The 17,105-nt window shown below is 46.3% G+C and overlaps 1 protein-coding gene across 4 annotated transcripts in view; it reads left to right on the forward strand.

The window, feature by feature from the left end:
• Nucleotides 1-267: 267 nt before the first annotated feature.
• The window catches only part of KMT2D (lysine methyltransferase 2D), a 193,523-nt gene continuing 176,685 nt past the window's right edge, over nt 268-17,105 (forward strand). For all 4 annotated transcript variants that reach the window (XM_068267678.1, XM_068267680.1, XM_068267681.1 and 1 more), the window contains exon 1: nt 268-766. The gene's annotated coding sequence lies outside the window, so the exon portion shown is untranslated. The remainder of the gene's footprint in view (nt 767-17,105) is intronic.

Here is a 17,105-nt window from a genome sequence, read left to right on the forward strand (position 1 = left end):
AAGCTGCCATGAAAACAATAGAACGTTCTATAAGTTGTGTAAGTTGAGCTCTGCCAGATTCTCCTCCACTGGTCGGCATGTGTTATCAGGACTCAGGCCTGCATATTGTTGTTATTATTATTAATATCAGCGTTATCTGGCCCTCTCCTCCTTTCTGTCCCGAAGGACACCTCTCCTCCCCCTTCTGGTTCCCACGTGCTGACTCTCCCCCCCGGCTCCGGGAGTGAAGCGGTTAATCTCACGGCGGAAGCATCCTGTGCGGAGCCGCGTCACTGCAGTGTCACATCCCGAGCGGTCGCGCGTATCCCTCCTCCTTCTCCGCTACCGCTGCAGCTCCAAATCAAGACTCGGTGCGGGGAAAAGTGCCAGGGAATCTTCCTACCGGATACACCGACACAGGCTCCGCCCCTCCGCCGCCTCCCCCCGCTTCCGGAACCGTACTGTTCCTCTGTGTGTGTGCCGGGGGTCCTGCGGCCTGAGCGCTCACCATCGCGGATATCCCGGCTCGCCTGGACTATTTTCTCTCCGGGCAGGCGAAGATGGCGTCCGATCGCTGAGGGTGGCTGAGCGGCCTGCTGGGAGGGGAGGAGGACAGGAAGCCGCGACATTGGAGAGAGCGAGCTGTGGGCCGGCAGAGCCGGGGCATGGAGTGAGGCGGGCCGGGGAGGCCTTGCTGTGCCCCCACCACTGCCGGGCGCTGGATCTGGTGACGGGGTGAGATGCGGCCCCGCCGCGGGGGGATCTGCCTGGCCCGGCCGCTGTAGAGGTGAGAGGAGGGCGCAGCTGGGTGGGGAGAATATGGAGGATGCTGATGGCCGGCCGGGGAGGCTTGTTTGTTGGGGCTCTTTTGTGCGCCGCCTGTGCCCGGTGCAGACCCTGCTGGTGCCCGGTGCAGAGCGCCCGCCGCTGTGACGTCCCGCCTGGCATGGCAGGCCTGCAGGGGGGTCTATACATGCACACCTCCCCTCCATTATCAGGCAGCGCACACTACATGGCTGGGGACACCTGAAACTTACTAGCATCACTTCTGCCTCTTCTTTAAACTTTTGTTCCCAAATCTGAGCAGTGACCACTTCACATGGTATTGCCTATCTTTGTGACATGTCTCTGGCCCCCAGCTGTCTCAGTATTCGTAGCCATGTCCCTGATTTTGATCAATATTTTTATTATTTAGTATTTATATAGTGCCAGCATCTTCTACAGCTTTACAGAGTACTTATTCATGTCACTAACTGTCCCTTAGAGGAGCTCACAATCTAATTCCTACCATACTCGTATATGTATTGTAGTCTAGGGTCAATGTAGGGGGTATGTCAACTAACTAATTTGGATGTTTTGGGGATGTGGGAGAAAACTGGAGTGCATGGAGGAAACCCACGCAGACATGGGGAGAACATAAAACTCTGTGCAGATAGTACCCTGGCTGGGATTCAAATCGAGCATCCAGCATTGCAGGGCGTGAGTGCTATCCACTACGACACTGTAACCGAGTCCCTGATTTTCAGTCCTTAGGGCCCTTTTCCACTAGCGGTGTTTGCGATGCTGAATCGCAAACCGATAGTGATTTTGAAATCGCTACGGTTTGCTTTTTAACATAGGAATCGCGGTAGGTAATTTCCACTACCGCGATTCGTTTTTGACTCAAATGCGATCGCACCGCGGAGCGATCTTTGCCGCGATTTATCTATGCATCGCATTGCAAAGCAAAATCGTGAACGCAATCACTGGGAAGTTTCCTGCACTTGCGATTCAGCAATCGCTAGCGTTTAGCGCGAACGCTAGCGATTGCTAGTGGAAAAGGGCCCTTAGTGTTTGTTTGTATTTCCAACCCTTGGTATTTACAGAGCTGTAAAGGCAATCTGTAAAATATGTATGTGTACAAATAATATGCACTGGTGTTCATTTATTCTTATTGGATATGTTTAAATAATGGAGGGAGACTAGTGAAATTTACTGATGCCCTCCTGAGCACACCAGGTGTTGGCATAGAGCAACTTTTTTTTCTAAGTGTTTATACCCTCAAATATAAGTGTGATTGGTAAGTCAGGTTCTCCAGCTTCTACCTGAACCAGAATTATTTTAAAATTGAATATCTAATGGTTGATTGACAGCTTGATCAAATTAGTCATTCTCTTCTAAACAATCTGATAAGCCCTTTGGAGTGGTCCAATTCTGCCTGTGCTAATTACTGTAAAGGTGCCTACACACGACAGCAGCCAACGACAGGTCCGTCGGCACCTCCCGCTGGGTGGTTTTCAGCAGACTGTAGTGCGTGTGTACGCACTGTCGGCGGACCGATAAGGCTGTTCCTGAACGATCCGCCCAGCTCATTTTCCTACTTGAAATCGCTTTCGGCATCCCAGATGCGCTGCAATCGCAATTCATTTTACACTGTGAGCATTTTAACACTATTTTTGTATTTGGCCGATGTTAACCCCACATGTTTGCATTTGCAGTTTCTGACAGACAAAATGTTGCTTGCAGTGGTTTTTCATCCAGCCAAAAATTGAATTGCACCAGTAGAAAAAGGGCATCACAGTTTGATCTCAGCTCACTTGCAATCAGCAATTGCGTGCAGTCGAAACGTGGCTGATGCAAACATTTTGGGGGGGGGGGCAGGCTGAATGACTGCTCTCCCTATTGCCGCTAGACTCCCCGACAGCGTCAAATACTATTCCCCCTCCGAGTTGTAGCAACTCAGAGGGTGATGTAATTCTGGGTCTGGCTACCCCCGGAGCCCCGAATTACTGTTGCCATGATGGTGCCTAGGTTCAGTGCTTGGTGCCGGGCGCTGAAATAAACCAATCTAGGAAAAAGGGACTGAGGGCCCTTGTCCAGTGGCTGCGTCCAATTTGTCTATCACTAGAGCACCTCGATATTAACCACTAGTGCACATTGATTTTTTTTCTCCCCCCACATGCAGTTAGTTGCTAGCTTGTGCGAATCTCACCTCGATCGTGCAGTGCAAATGCACGTAGCAGTGGAAAAGGGCCCTGACTGTAGATCAAATATTGGCGCTAGTATGGTTGAGGTGAGCCTCGTCCATAGGGAACAATTTGACAGATGCAGCACGCTCTACAATTTGAAGAATTCTAATTGGCTTAATAGTGTGAGCATATTTTTACTACAACCTATCACTATGCTGCCCACCCAATCACGTTAGCGGAATTTCCCTATGGTCTTTCTCACTGGCTTACCTAAACCATAATATAAAAATTTGAGTTATATTACTTGGAGCGGAACTGAAAAGTGTTTGTTACCTAGGGTTTCTGTCATCCCCCTGCAGCCGACTCGTGCCCTCGCCATTTCAAACTGATCCTCCGTTCTCCCGCCGCGGATCACTTTTCTTCACGCAGTGGAAGTCGACTTCTAAGTCCACTGCGCCCTGGCCGCATACGCGCTCCCGTAGCCAGGAGCGTCCTGCGCAGTATGAGAAAATCTGTACTGCGCCTGTGCGCCGGGAGCGTGAATGAGGCCACGCGTGGACACCCACTGCGTGAAGTGAAAGTGAGCCGCAGCGGGAGAACAGAGGAACGTTTTGAAATGGCGTGGGCACATGTCGGCTGCAGGGGCTGGTAGAAGCCCCAGGTAAGTGACACTTTTTTTTTTTTTTTTTTTTTTTTGCCACTCTTCAGTTCTGTTTTTAAGGCATCTCTATTATCAAATTTCCTTTGTGTATTAAGTACCACTTGTCGTGTGTTTATTTTCTGTACATTTATATAATATCAGCATGACCCCTCATTTTAAACCCCCCATAACCATTGGGAGTGATCCTTCAAGGGATTGAGTTAGTGGAATTGTGGTGGTTGGGGAAGGGGGGGGCGACCTCTTTGTACTGTAGTGGAGAGAGGGGTATAAGGTTAGGTTCACACTGGGTAGTTGCGGTGCTTTGTGTCAGACAATACAGTGTTCTCCCCAGAATTTTTTTCCAGCCGGGTGGCATGAAAAAGTAGCCGGGTGGGTTGCAACCAGGGGAAAGCAGGGCCGGCAACTCTGCTTACAGCATAGGACATCCCTGTACCTCCTATCACGTCCTCTGCAACCCCTATCACATCACATTCATCCCTGCAACCCCTATCACATCACATTCATCCCTGCACCCCCTATCACGTCCCATGCATTACTGCACTCCCTATCACCATGCGTCCCTTCACCCCCATTACTCTCACCTAATACTTTACTGCAGCTCCACCTATCTCCCAATAGACAACTCAAACAATACTATTACCTTATAACATAGGTTATTGCACTCAGACACATTTCATACAATACTGTACCACTATCACATTCCACATATTACTGCACTTCAGTATGCTCCCTTACATCACCCGCCACACTCCACATGATTGCACCGACCTACAGCTTATTAGTGATCCCATCCCATCACCCTACATTACAGCACATACATTGCAGCATTACTACAACCATTTTATTTATAAATACACAAGCATTCTATGATTATTACACCCTGCAGTATAGGGTACCCCTCTGCCCTGATCCAGTATGCTTGCACTTTAACACCGCTTCCTCCCCTTAACCATACCGCCCAACTTTTTGAGATGAGGAAGAGGGACACTTAAGCCATGCCCCTGCCACACCCCCATCACAACCCTATTCATGCATACCATAAAGATTTCATAAGAAAAATATGTTGTTTTATAATTCAAACCACCCTGGTCCTTTTCATCCTGGTTCATTTTCCTTCATGGTAACATTTTACTATTAGTGATATATCAATTTAAAGGATGGGAATAAAATTTACAGTCAAACACATTTTTAGTGGAGAGAGATATATATAGATAGATAGATAAATATATTTACATAGAAAGAGGGACGAATGAGGAGGAGAGAGGGACAGGGGGACAGGGCTCCCAAAGAGGCACAGGTGGGAGCTATGCCTTAACATTTCCCAATGTCACCCCCTCCCCCTGCTCACCCCATTGGCAGCCGCGAGGATGAGCTGAATGGCCTCCTTGAAGTAGTAGTGCTTGTCCACAGCACCCTGTCCTGCCGCTCTGCTGGAACACTGTGACCCACTTCCTCAGCCCGCTGGTGCCCGGCTTCTGATCGCAGTACGGCGTCACGCTGAGTGTCTTCACAGCCATGATGGCTGCGAGGAGTATACACGTGCTGCAGGCAGCCCAGGGGAGCCACTGGCCAGGCCACTGTACGGACGGGAGGGTGGGTGAGAGTACTGGAGGGGACCGGAGGATGTGCTCCCTAGTTCCGGTTGCGCTTCCTGCCTGTAGAGTTCTGTTTCGATCTTCAGATCGCTGCCGCAGGGATATGGGAGAGAAGTGATGTGCTGCTGCAGTAATGCGCTATAATGATGCAGCGCAGCCGGAACTAGGGAGCACATCCTCCGGTCCCCTCCAGTACTCTCACCCACCCTCCCGTCCGTACAGTGGCCTGGCCAGTGGCTCCCCTGGGCTGCCTGCAGCACGTGTATACTCCTCGCAGCCATCATGGCTGTGAAGACACTCAGCGTGACGCCGTACTGCGATCAGAAGCCGGGCATCAGCGGGCTGAGGAAGTGGGTCACAACGTTCCAGCAGAGCGGCAAGACGGTGCCGTGGACAAGCGCTACTACTTCAAGGAGGCTGCCGCTGCTCTTAAGATATGACAACTCTACAGGCGCCAGGAGGGCAGCGCAGCCGGAACTAGGGATTGCAATTCAGAGGGAGACCCGCTCTATGCGAGCAGACAGCAGCGCACATGAGCATGTGATGCGGGCGGGCCTTGGAGCACCCGGGCGGGGTTTCAAAACAGCCGGGCGGCCCGCCCACTTAATAGGTCCTGGGGAGAACACTGCAATATAATCGCATGGCTAACTGGCTGCAATTATACTGTGATGTAACATCGACACATTAGCAGTGCAGCAGTATTTATTGGCGTAACGGGTGGCATGCTGTGCGATATCAGACAATGTGCGCTTTTAAAGTTGCACTGAAGCATACTTTTCATGAACTGTATGCTTCATTGTATGCATAATATCGTGTGTGTAATGCACAATGGCATCATTACCATCTGTTACCATTCTGTTTTTACAGGCTAGGCAATGCCCCAGTGTGAACCTAGCTTTAGAACAGATTTTAAAATCATTGCTGGTGGATCCTAGGGATGTTTTTGGTGCCAGAGGCCTATTATTTCCCCTTGGTTTACTTGCCAGCAGAGCAAACTAGGCAGAAGATGAGCTTTAATTATTTTAAAAAGAACCGATCGCAACCGTGCTGATGACCAGAAAAGAGCTCAGAAAGCTCTCATAGTGTGTCTCAGCCTTTACCCAGGATGGAACTTCATCCCAGTCAGTAGCTGTTACCACCTTTCCCACAGAAAATCTTTACCTTTTCTCAAATAGATCATTAGAGGGGTTTGTGTGGCTGCTATTGTGGTGAATCCCCTCCCATGGTGTAATGCCATGACCATGGTCCTGACAGTTTGTGTTTTGTGAACCTCATCGCATTATGGGAATTAACAGCATTTTCCAACTACCACGCATCTCACTCTGGGCATAAAACTTTTTACACTTAATTCAGGGGTCCCCAAATTTTTTCGGTCAAGTGCCGGTTCAACATACTTCAGACTGCTGGGGGGCTGGAATATACGTAAAATGATGTTGAAAAACATGACATTGAATCTAGGTATTTATTGCCCCCAGTCATGTCCGGAGGAGACCTCCCTGCAGCAGCCATTCAGTCATGCGGCGCCCGAAGAACATCTTTGTGCACCAGACAGTGAAGCATACTCAGGTGACAGCCTGCCATCTAGTTGGACAGCAGTGTCACCTGATGCTAAATTGGATTGGAAGACAGCAAATGACTGCTCGCTGGCTTCTACAGTATGTGGAAGGGTGGTGCCAGCACTGCTATTTTATATGTGGGCCGCCGATATTAAAAAGTGCAGTGGGCCACATCTATAAGTTATACAGTTTGTGTTTGGGGACCAGTGAGAAAGCCTCGTGGGGCCGCATTCAGCCTGCGGGCTGTAGTTTGAGGACCACTGACTTAATCAGTTGTTGTCAGTTGTAACTGAAAGGACAACTGATGTGCAGTCTAGTGTCCATATTTCCCTATGGCAGTGATGGCTAACCTTGGCACTCCAGCTGTGGTGGAACTACAAGTCCCATGAGGCATTGCAATACTCTGACAGCTCTAAGCATAACTTTGGGAGGCAGATGCATGATGGGATTTGTAGTTTTGTCACAGCTGGAGCGCCAAGGTTAGCCATCACTGCCCTATGGCCTCTGTCACACTACACACTGAAAATCTGAAGCTTTTTCACAATGCACTGCTATGGAGAAAAGAAATGCAACGTATTAAATGTAAAAGGGCCATTATGTACAGATCGCCTGCCAGAATTAAAGATGTCACCACCAGTGATAAATTACAGAATGTATATCAGGGAGAGGAAAGATTTTACAATGGGCTATTTTCACGACAGTTCCTCCTTTAAATGAAACCTTTCATACATGAGGTTCTTAACAGATTGTGCCGTTGGGGGTAGCATTATTATTTACCTATGGGGTGCTGCACCTTAGGGATGTATGTTCATCTATGGACGTAAGTTTTAGGTATGGAGTTGCACTCACTCGAAATCCATCACTCTTAGATGGTTAGGTGTGCAAATCAAATAGTCCCGGACACCATGGGACTTAAAGGGATACTGTAGGGGGGTCAGGGGAAAATGAGTTGAACTTACCCCGGGGCTTCTAATGGTCCCCCGCAGACATCCTGTGTTGGCGCAGCCACTCACCGATGCTCCAGCCCCGCCTCCGGTTCACTTCTGGAATTTCAGACTTTAAAGTCTGAAAACCACTGTGCATGCGTTGCCGTGTCCTCGATCCCGCTGATGTTATCAAGAGCGCAGAGCGCAAGACCAGTATGGTCTGTGTCTGCGCAGTACACTCCTGGTGACATCAGCGGGAGCGAGGACACGGGCGTGCAGGCGCAGTGGTTTTCTGACTTTAAAGTCAGAAATTCCAGAAGTGAACTGGAGGCGGGGCCGGAGCATCGGTGAGTGGCTGCGCCAACACAGGATGTCTGCGGGGGACCATTAGAAGCCCTGGGTAAGTTCAGCTCATTTTCCCCTGACCCCCCCCCCCCCCCCCCCCCTACAGTATCCCTTTAAGGAATAGCAAAAACAAGGAATGATCCACACCACCTTCAAAGAAAGCTTGTTCTGTTTATTCGGGTAGAAACATACAAAATTTAAAAAGAACTATAAGGCAGGACAGTGCACTGTTTCGGGCTCCTGCCCATCATCATGCTGCCTAGTTCTAAAGTGACATACAACACATGCAAATATATACACAAATACAACCAATCCCTGATCATATACTAATTAGAGGACCTGATGGGGAACAGCCTATTTACATATCTAGTCACACCTCAACACCCCATTGGTGGATCCAACTAGGCAGCATGATGATGGGCAGGAGCCCGAAACAGTGGACTGTCCTGCCTTATAGTTCTTTTTAAATTTTGTATGTTTCTACCCGAATAAACAGAACAAGCTTTCTTTGAAGGTGGTGCGGATCATTCCTTGTTTTTGCTGTTTATCTATGGACTACATTTCCCAGTGTGCATTGCAGTGCGCTCACACAGAACTGCAGAGAGATGCAAACTGTGGTTGTTGTGGCAAGTTTGAAGAGAATATGGCACATCCCAAACGGACGGGGGCACCAGAGTAGCAGCACCCCGTAGGTACGTAATATTTCTTCCCCAATGGTACACTTGGTTAAGAAGCTCCCCTGTGAAGGGGAGCTCATATTATTATTATTATTACTATTATTAATAAATAAATATATATATATATATATATATATATATATATATATATATATATATATATATATATATATATATATATATATATATATATATATATATATATATATATATATATATATATATATATATATATATATATATAATTTATAATTTTTTATTTATTTTTTTATTTTTTTTTGCGGTGATGCTCAGTTGCCTTCAAAGGCCAATTGTTAATAATGTGGTAACCGATTAGAATGTTTGTGTGTTTGGGGTCATATTATCTGGGTCCTCATTGGAGAGGACACACAGTTTACTACAGCATGCATCCAAATCTCTATAATTGTGCGTGAATAAGATGAGGTACAACTCTAATTTAACAAAAACAGAGAATACTTTTCGAGCCTACTATACTCTTCGCCGTGCTTTAGGAATTGTCTCTGTAATGCTGGGTACACGTTACGTTTTTCCGCTCGATGTTCCCACCCGGTCTTTTTTTTTATTACTCGATTCTGCGCTCGATTCTCTTATCTTCGCTCGTTTTTTTTTCTTATCTATTTCCATTCACTTCTATGAGAAATCGAGCGCAGAATCGATCAGAAAGCATGCCGGATATTATCTATCGGATCCATCTATCGAGTGGAAAATCGTACCGTGTGTACCCAGCGTTAGTCATGGTGAGATTTCTCCATTTCCTATTTGGGTAGGAAGTGATGGAAATGATAAATGAAGAGGCAGTAAAGTGATTAAAATTGAAAAGTTCTGACCCTTTACAAGACCACCCAAGACAATGCCTAGTACACACCATTCAATTTTCTGTAATGCTAGGAATACATTGTACGTTTTTGTACCGTGTAATCGAGCCGCTGATTGCTCAATTGATAAAATCTTATGTGTCCAATCACCCGCCCGATCGATTCCGTGCTCGATACCGCGTGCAGGACAATGGAAGAGAACGAGAAGATAAGAAGCACCCGCGGGGACGCACCGAAATCGATCCAGCGGCTCCATTACACGGTACAAAACCTACCGTGTATTCCTAGCATAAGGTTTTCTGTTAGATTTTCCCTCCAGGAAGATAATTTCCAACATGTTGGACTGCATGCTGGACTGCAGGCAACGACGGGTCCGTCGTCACCTCCCACTGGGTGGGCGTTCCTGCGACAGTCCGGCGTGTGTACAGTCTGTCTGCAGACTGATACGGCTGTTTCTGAGCGATCTGCCCGGCGGATCGCTCAGAAACAGCCGTATCAGTCCGCCGACAGACTGTACACACGCCGGACTGTCTGCTGAAAACCTGCCCAGCGGGAGGTGACGACGGACCCGTCTTTGCCTGCAGTCCGGCGTGTGTACGGACCTTAACCATCTATCTGCCTAGCAATTAGGCATCATTCTACTTAGCGGGAGATAACCAGAAGACAATGCACCAGAGATAATGACCAGTCTCTACCAGTACTTTGCAGAAAATAATCTAATTACAGAAAAATCTTAAGGGGCCCATACACTTACCGATTTTCCCGCCGATATACAGCTGATTCGATCACTGTGATCAAATCGGCTGTGAAATCATTGCGCAAACGCTGACCGAACGATCGATTTCTGTCCGAAATCGATCGTTCTCGTCCCTGTCCACGCGGAAGATTTCACTCGATCGCCGGCAGGGCAGGAGTGCGTCGATAGCGGTGTTCGAATGCCCGACACAATACAGCGGCAATACATTACCTGTTCCGATGGCACGTGTCCCCGCTGTCACCGCTGCTCCTTCTACGCTGGGCTCCTGCAGGCTTCACTTCTTCCTGTCCTGGCAGGAAGTTTAAACAGTAGAGCGCCCTCTACTGTTTAAACTTCCCCGGACAGGAAGTTCAGTGAAGCTGGAGCCGAGCGTGGAGAAGAAGACAGCGGAGACCGGGGGCCTCGCGCCAGCCGGATCGGGTAATGTATGCAGGGGGTGGCGGCAGCTCCACAGATTGTGATCGGTTTCATGCTGAAATCGATTCACAATCTGTTTGCAGTAAAGGCAGCCATACGATCCCTCTCTGATCAGATTCGATCAGAGAGGGATCTATCTGTTGGTCGATCTGATGGCAAATCGACCAGTGTATGGCCACCTTTACAGAAAATTGTATGGTGTGTACTAGGCATAAAATGAGAATTTCCTGGAATTGGCCTATAATAGACTATAGCTGACTACCTCAGCAGCAAAGTGATCCTTGATTTTAGCTATGCATATCTTAATGTGACTGTAATTAGATTTCAGGCTTTTGGCTGTAATGGAGCTACATTTTAGCTACAGTGACCCCAGAGCCCTACAGATCAGAAAATGGAACATGCTGCACTATATTTCTCACAAATTATGTGTGTAAGATGGATCTACCATGACCCCATATCAGTTTATACCAGGTCTTTGTTTCTGAAGTTGCCATGTGCTTTTTAGGTGTAGATACTGTCTGCTTTACATTTTCCTATATTTAGTCTAAAAAAATATGCTATCACTATTTCTAGATACATGTAACTGTCATATTAGGGCTGCAGTGACCAACTTGGGATCTAAAATGTTATGGTTATCCCCCGTATTACGTTTGCTTTAAAACTTTTACTTTGACAGTATCAGATTCAGAATCAAGGTAAACAATGTGTGCAGGCAAGGAGAGAGTAGTGGTGTGGTTATTTAACTTTTCTTTTTCTTTTTAATGTATTTGTCATAGTGAAACTATTTGTAGCATTTGTATATTATATATTTACTTCTAAAAATAGCAGCTTTCATTGGCAGTTCTTTGCTCAGCGCATGTGTTGATATAATCGGGATTGGTTAAGTACAGTACATCTTGCTTGAGTATGTACATGACACAATGTGATCTCCACCTGTGACAGTGCATGGTACATTGCTGAAGTGTTTCATGTTCAGTACACTAATGTAGAACCTGGGTTAGTTTTGTAATTTGTGCGGCCTTTATCTTCATAACATTCCTTTGAATGCATGTGTACAATGTCACAATTTCATCAAAATAAATTGCTTCATAGACTTACAATTTTTTTTTTTTTTTTTAATCTAAAGGACCATATTATGCAGTATTGTACATAAAATAATGCTTGTTACAAACTTGCACACACAAGTTATGAGTGACACATGAAAGAGGATGGCTTTCTCTAATGCAGTTCACATGCATCAAGAAAATGCTTCAGCATACATCTGCTAATGTATACTTGTACATGTGCTTTTTCTGTTGCATGTTGAGGGCATCTGGTTTTCACCTGATAGTTAGTTATTTGTCTATATAAATGTACACCAATCAGCCACAACAATGATACAGGTGAAGTGAACAATAACAATGGCAGCTCTCAAGAGGTTGGAATTGTTATGCACCATCAAGTATACCCCTGGCGCATGTACACCGCTGGTGTTACAGTAATGGCACCAATGCGGAAGTACGGAGGCCACGCGGAGCGGAGGACCCGGAGCTGTACAGCGGCAAGCAGCTGCTGTGTACAGCTATATTGGAAGATGCTGGAGGAAAAGGAACAATTGGAAAAGCCAGACCAGAGCGAGGTGGGAGAGATACATGGCACTAGATGAGTAGGAGCTGAAAGGCTCTGGTAAAAACTGAAGCTGTACTGGGTAGAGGGGCATAATCAAATTCTCACCGTGCCTCCCTTTCACCTCCATCCTCCACCGCTCTTCTCCGGTTGGTCCCGTTCTCCTGGGCGACTTTGGCAAATCCAAACCTCGACATACTGCACCGCCCATCTCCTGTGGCCACGTAGTGATGTCACAGGACAGGAGACATCACTACATCACTCACTCCTGTGACATAGGGCGCAGTATGTCCGGTTTTAGAGTCGCCCAGGAGAATGGGACTAACCGGAGAAGAGCGGTGGGGGACGGAGTTGAAAAGGCGGTACGGTGAGTGATTATTGCGCACTACCCACTACAGTTTTGACAAGTCTTTCAGCTGTGGTATCCTTTGTTAGTGCAGTGCAGCTTAGTTAGGAGGGCCACAAGGGCTTAGCGTAATGTATAGTGTAACTGGTAGGGGCAGCAGCGATTAGTGTAGCTGATTTTTGTAGCTTAGAGACAGTTTGGGGAGGGGAAACTGTCCATAAGACGCCCCTGAACTGTAGACATACCTAGGTTTAGTATTGTTGTATTTTTTTTGGGTGCCTCTTATATTCCAGAATGTCCTATATTCCGAAAAATACAGTAACATCTTAGTTTTCAATTTTTATCGGGACCCCCCCCCCCAAACAGTGAACAAATCTGGACTCACCTGGGGCTTCTTCCAGCCCCTTATAGTGTCTTCTGGGTCCCTCTGTGGTCCTGCTGGCGGCTCCGGTATGTTTGTGACTTCTGCCAAAGCCGCGCATGCACGTCCTGGCGCGATCCCATTGCTGCAAGTGTCCTGCACATGTAAGTATGGTACTTGGAAGACTGAACGGTGCATGGGCAGGAACCTTACAGCGATGGGTGCACTATCGCTACGGTTGCGCTGACGGGCCGCGAATGTGCGACTTTGGCCAAAGTCGTGCAGCTACCGGAGCTGCCAGTGGGACCATGGAGGGGACCCAGAGGATGCTGAGGGACTCGGCAGGCTACGGGGGCTGGAGGAAGCTCCAGGTAAGTCCAGATTTGTGTTTTTGTTTTACTCACTGTTCAGGTCCCTTTTTAAAAGAGAGAAGTGTGACAGGTAATAAGCGTAAGAGCCGTGTATTAAAAGAGAGGAAAAAACAAATTACAGTGAGCACTAAGTAGAAATAAGGAAAGGGAGGAGAAATAAAAAGAACTTTCAGAGGAAACAGGAGAAGCAAAGGGAGAGCCATTATGAGCTTCCATCAATAACCTATGTTTCATATATGTATATTGATGGCGATATACCTTATCCTTTAACTGGATGACTGTTTATTTCATTGGCTAGCTTGTAGTTTTTACTTGAGCCAGGATCATTCTAAAGTGGAACCACAGAAGAAAATAGCCAGTGTAGTGCAGACTAATATATGGTACAGTAATAATATAGTGTAAAGCAGCCAAAACTCCGGCTTCCTGATCCAGCAGGTGTAGATTATAATCTCTTTTTTATAGATGTGTTGGATGCCTGATATGTGATGCCATTAGAACCTGCAGCAAAAACCTGGTATTTAGATTGTAAAACCTTTTTGGTACGACAGTGGCAAGCATCTGGGAGTAGTGGTGTGTGGTGGTACCTTTTTTCTATGGCGTTTGTTTGTGCGTGCCCCCCCTCCTCCCTCCTTGGTTCTTTGCAAGCCCGTGTGTTGGGAAATAATGAGGTTGGCTTCCGATTGGTGTCAGTTGTTGCATCGTTTCATACAGTTGCTTATCCTGTTAGCAATGTTCATTTTTCTAGGAATTTGAACTCCTTTGAACAACTTGGCTATATAATCTAGGAGTGGTGATGCCTACAGTAACAGCTCAGCAGATTTGGATTGTTTGCTTCTTGACCAGAGTGCGTTTAGTGCTGCTTTCTCCCTTTAGGTGTATAATTGGTGTCCTCCTCCTCTTTGGCTTCTTTTACATTGTGTATGCATTGTAGCCAATATCTTGCAGGAGCAGCCTGGCCCATTACTTTACTAATACTTCTATCCTGCCCCCTGCAGCAGTTGGAGGGACTGGAAGCATTGGAGAAGAGGCTGAAGGGTCATATATTATGATTGACTTAACTTCATGATCTTCAGAAACCTGCTGTACTTCATATATACTTGCATGAGTTCACTGGCTCCAGCCTACTGATCACCTGACCTCTAACTGCTAAATAGTAACCAGCACAACTGTCATGTTCATATTTACTGTTTACCTTATTTACATTAAATTATTTAACTTATTACATTGTAACCACCAGTTCAGTATTTTGTACCAGTGTTCCATATTTGATGTATATCATTGTCTGTATCATTATGCACCCCTTGTTTGTTTTTCCTACTTTGTACAGTGCCACGGAATATGCTGGCGCTTTATAAATCCGTAATAATGATGATTATAAATAATACCTGCATACAGAGTTTTTTTTACTTCAGCTAACATTTGGAAATACTGGTATGCCTGAAGAAGGGGACTAGATCTCTGAAAGTTTTTATATAATTTAACTTTATCAGTTATTAAAATGTATTGCTTTTACAAAACTTAGTTTTTTTTCTACCTACAATTCTATATTATGTGCCTAATTGTATTATTTATCAGTTTGTCTCTATGTACCCTCATTAGCACTTTGATTTTGGACCACTCAATGGTATTGTAGTGTTGTCCTATTTGGAAGTATTTTTATAGATGTAGTTATCTCACTATCCCAAATTTACTTACAACTACATGCTGTTAAATGCATAAGAAAACTTTGCCTGAGCTGGAGATGTGCTAAAACTACTTTTCCAGTTTAGTCTGTAGTAAGTTTTGACTTTCCTGACATGCTTCTTTGTAGCCATGGCAACAGTTAAAGGGAACCTGAAGTGAGAGGGAAATGGAGGCTGCCATTTGTATTTCCTTTTAAGCAGGGCTGTGGAGTCGGTCCAAAAATCCACGGACTCCGACTCCTCAGTTTAGGATTCCACCGACTTCTCGACTTCGACTCCTCTAATTTGCATATTACAATTTTGTTGATTAACAGTATGTAACGTGAAATTCGTCTCTTAACTGCCGACGCTTAGGAATTTTACAAGACAACTGAAGTGAGAAGGATATGTAGACTACTATATTTATTCCCTTTAGACTAAAACTAGTCCTTGGTAAGAGTACTTGTAAAAGGTACAGACCGGAACAAAGAACATCTATCAGGCCCTAGGCAATGTAACTGTGTGTACATGTAAGAGTGATGTGCAGGTACTCTGCAGGGGAATAAGGAGATTCTTCCTCTATTACACATTCTTCATGCACAATCTGAACAAGGTTTATGGGTGACAGATAACACCTCTCTGTTCAATGTGCACAACATTCTCAGTGGATTCCCTGCAGCTCTGTGGGGAGTGCATATGTAGAGTATAGTACTACTGTGTAACAAAGTAAACCTGACACAGATGAAAGTTTTATACATACCTGGGGCTTCCTCCAGCCCCCTTCAGGCTAATCAGTCCCTCGCTGTCGTCCTCCGCCACCTGGATCTTCTGCTATGAGTCCAGGTACTTGAGCCAGTCTGGTGTAGTGCGCATACACACACTCCGCCGCCGGGAACGTACTACACCTGCGCAGCACTATTGCACAGGTGCAGAATGCTCCTGGCTGTGGAACCAGCACGTAGCCAGACTGTGCTGACTGGCTGAATTACCAGGACTCCTAGCAGAAGATCTAGTTGGTGGAGGTGGACAGCGAGGGACTGATTAGCCTGAAGGGGGCTGGAAGAATCCCCAGGTATGTATAAGGCTGCATTTCCACTTGTGCGGTGCGAATCGCCACGGTGAAAATTTGCATACGGATGCGAATTTCGCATGCGGGTCTATGCGAATTTTCATGCGAATTCGCATAAAAATTCGCATGGATGACGATGTATGGGAATTTAACCATGGCAGTGCTGGTGTGCTTTTCCATCGTTTCTATGCGAATTTTCATGCGAATTCGCATGAAAATTCGCATACCCAAACCTCATGCGAATTTCCTATTAAATACATTGTATGCGATTCGCATAGCGGTATGCAAATTCTGATGGCTCTGCCATGCGAATTTTTTCTGCACAGAAAAACGCAAAGGAATCCTGACAAGTGGAAACAGTCCCATTCACTTGTATTGCTATGCGAATTTGCATGCGAAAAACGCATGCGAATTCGCGATAGTAGAAATGGGCCCTAACACTTTTCTTTTCATCCGTCTCAGGTACCCTTTAATTTGTAGTCACCAAACCAAATTTTAACATATCCAATTATTTGATTTCATGAGCAAAGAGAGTGCATACATTTGCATAAACCAGCATCAACGCAGAATTATTTCCATCTCATTGACCATCTCTATTAGTGACACAGCTCCACATCAGGCTTTATTCTTACAGCATAGATGTTATTTAGTGTATATGTTACGGCCAGAACCCGAAGTATGGCCACTTCTAGTTCTGGCCGGCCACTTCGGGTTCTGGCCGGCCAATTTGCGAAGTGGCCGCTGCGCTGCGGCCAATGTTAGAAATGGATTGTTTACTCTGATATTATTGTATCTTCTGACCACAGCGCAGCGGCCAAACGTAGAACCACTTAGTTAATTTGTTGCAATTAAGCCGGCGGCAATGTAACAATTCAAGCCGCGAGTCCCCCAGAGTCGTTCGTCGCAGCAGAGCGGGGAGGCTGCAGACATTGCTTCTGCCAGCACCCGCTCTGCAAGAACGGCAGGCTTCCCTGCCGCGACGAACGACTCCGGGG

The sequence above is a fragment of the Hyperolius riggenbachi genome, chromosome 2 (assembly GCF_040937935.1).
Source record: "Hyperolius riggenbachi isolate aHypRig1 chromosome 2, aHypRig1.pri, whole genome shotgun sequence".
Classification (NCBI taxonomy): Eukaryota; Metazoa; Chordata; class Amphibia; order Anura; family Hyperoliidae; genus Hyperolius; species Hyperolius riggenbachi.